This window comes from Canis lupus, chromosome 5, assembly GCF_003254725.2.
Source record: "Canis lupus dingo isolate Sandy chromosome 5, ASM325472v2, whole genome shotgun sequence".
Taxonomy (NCBI): domain Eukaryota; kingdom Metazoa; phylum Chordata; class Mammalia; order Carnivora; family Canidae; genus Canis; species Canis lupus.
The window spans coordinates 51231934-51235194 of NC_064247.1; positions in this window are offsets into that span (position 1 = coordinate 51231934).

The window sequence follows — 3261 nt, forward strand, 5'->3', positions numbered from 1 at the left end:
ATCTAATATGTGGCACATCTGGGACTAGAACCCAGGCAAATTGGCCTTCAAATGCATGCTCACAACCAATGTGCTATACTGTCTCCTATAATTTATAAATTTGCAAATTGTATATTAGTTTCAACTATATTAGTTTCTACTAATTTATTATGTGTTGACTCACATCCATTATCTTACAATTTCCCTAGGTCAGAAGTCCAACACAAATCTCTTCGACAGAGGCAGGATAGTATGCTGGTTAAGAGCATGGATTTGGGGGCCATCCTCCATGTAGTGGATAGAGTAATGACCCCTAAGATACCCACTCCTAATCTCCAGAATTTGTGAATAGGTTACATTATATGGCTAAAAGGACTTCGCAAATGTGATTAAGGTTAGAGACCTAGAGATGGGATAATCTTAATGGGCATTCTGTGGGTAGAGTCAGCCTAATCATGAGTCCTCATCAATTGTAAAACCTTGCCCCACTATAGCCAGAAAGAGATGAGATGGTGGAAACACACAAGGGTGCCTTGTGAGGACTTGGCTGGCCATCGCTGGCTGCAAAGATGAAGGGCAGAACTATGAGCTAAGGAAACTGCTACAAACCTGAACAGCCTTTAGTGTACAGCCAGTAAGAAAGCAGAGACACAGGCAGAGGGAGAAGCAGGCTCCATGTGAGGAGCCTGATGCGGGACTCCATCCCTGATCACACCCTGAGCCAAAAGGCAAACGCTCTACAGCTGAGCCACCCACGCATCCCTCCACATTGCTTTTCATTAACAAAACCTTCATGGAGTTCTAAGTGGTTTTCTTTCTCTTCCTTTTGCTTCCAAATATTATTTTGAGTGGTGAGCGATAGGTGGAAGCATATGAAATTTACCTCTTTAAATGGTTAACTACAGTTGTAGTTATCCTCAAGTTGGAAAACCAGTGTCTTCAAGGGACTCAAGGATAGGTCACTCATTCATTCCTTCAAATATTTTTCATCTTATTTTAAGTCAGGTATTATGCTAATTTGGGGAATATTTCATGAATTGTACAGATATGGTTTTTCTGGTGTTCATTCGTCACTTTTTCCCTGCTTACCTGCATCCCCACAACCTTCTCACTGGGGGAAACACCTCCATTATGTGAGTCTTGGTGGGATGCCAGATGCTCCTGTTCCCTGGTTGGTGGGAAATGGCATGTGATCTGGCTCAGCCACTGAACTTTCCTGCCTTGGACACTGATAGAGGACATGAAGGTATACATCAGGCCACTTGATAAATTACAGCAATGTCAGTTTCACAGGTGCCACATGTATCCAGTGGCAGCAGCAGCAGTGGAGCATCTCAATCAGACTGTCCCATTATTTGACCTTTGCCATATTTCCACTGCCAAGTGAGCCTTAATTGCTTAGCATTTTCTGAATCTGGCTCTCCAGCCTTGCCATTGATTCTGTGAACTTACCCCATATTCTCCGATAAATTTTTTTATGCTTAAGTTTAGCTAAAATCAGTTTCTGTTGCTTACAACCAACAATCTGACTGTTAGACTCCTTGCCTCTCTAGAATTTAAAGCCGAGAGGCAGAGATACTTATTAATTATATAATCACTTAAGTAAGGGCACAATTTAAAAATGAGGTAAGTGTTGTAAAGAAAACGAGCATATGTAGAATTCTGACCGAGTCTTAGCAGGAGTCACATCCTTAAGGAATTGACACTTAATTTGAGATGCAAGGTATGAGTAGATGTTATTTGTGGATGAAGAGAAGCATTTTTGGTAAGGGAGAAGGGCATGTGCAAAGGTACTGAAGCTCAGGGAGTATGGTTTATGTGAGGACTTGAGAGTAGACCAGTATAACTAGAATATAGATAACAAGGGGAAGGTAGTACTACATGAGGCCGGAGGAGTGGGCTGAGGACAGACTATGGAAGACCTTTCAAGCTTATTAAATATTTTGAGCTTTGTGTAAATTAGTAAAGGGCATGCCTTCTGTGCAGAAGGATAAAAAGACATACTTTTAGTTGGACTTAACCCTGATGTGCAGGGATTGGCATCTGGACTGGTAAGAACCTTTGTGTGATGAAAAAGGGGCACCCTCCTCCAATGACACAGCCTCATCCCCACACCAGACAAGAGCATAGGGAAATCATTGAAAGAGTATCATATTTTTTAGGGGATAACATAATCATATTGTGTTCTAAAAATATCACTGGCCGGATGGAATATGGAGAACAGACTAAAAAAGAGTGAGAGTAGAGGAAAGGAAATAGTAGAAGACCAGTAGAAGAGGAATCTCAGGTGAGGGATACAGGTAGTTTGAACTGGGAGCAGGTATATAGGATAGTGGTGGTGATGGAGCAAAGTGGGTGGATTGGAGGAATACTTGGGATATAAAATCAATAGGACTTGGGGATGGATTCAATATGAGGGTGGTAAGGGGGAAGGAGATGTCAAGAATGGATCCCAGGTTCCTGGCTTTCATGACTGGTTGGTGGTACCCTTCATTCTCTGTGGCAGAGAACACAGGAGTGGGAACATCTTTGGTGAAAGTGAAATGATGAGTATGGTTTTCAGACACATAGGATTCAGCTAGGAGTTGGATATATGGATATATGGATATATATATCTGGTGTTTTATGGGCTGGAGCTGGGAATTTGGGAGGCATAGGAATATGGGCTTTGAAATGCACTGGAATATAGGCAGTGCTTCAAAACCACAAATAGGGATGGGATTGTCTAGGGAAAGGTAAGAGACTGAGAAGGGAAGAGAACTAACACTGTGCCTAAAAAGGCTCTAGCAATTCAAGGGTAGAAAGAGGAGAATGAATTGCAGAAGAAAACCAGGAAGGGTCAGAACTAGGGGATGAAGACAGAAGGACAAGCCTACATTGGTACCAGGAGACAAGACCAAGTCAGAAGTTGGGGGCTACTGATCAGATCGAGAGGGAGTTTTGGAAGGAACAAAGCCCCAGACCAAGAGAGACTTGAGTATCTGCCATTCATGATTACTCTCCACCCACTGCCTGCTATCTGGAGGTGACTGTTTGGGAACAAGGAGAGGGTTGGCATGTGCAGCTCAAGTGACCAATTTGTGAGTGCTGGGGGGAGGCAGGTGGCTGAGACTGTCTGGGTGCAACTTCTGGCAGAGCTACTTGTCAGTGTGTGAACTTGGATCCAGTTATTTAACTTTTTCATGCCTCAGTTTTTCCTTACTTATAAAATGGGGACAATAGTATACCTACCTCCTCAAAGGGTTGGTAAGATAAGTAAATAAACTAGTACCCATGTGTGCT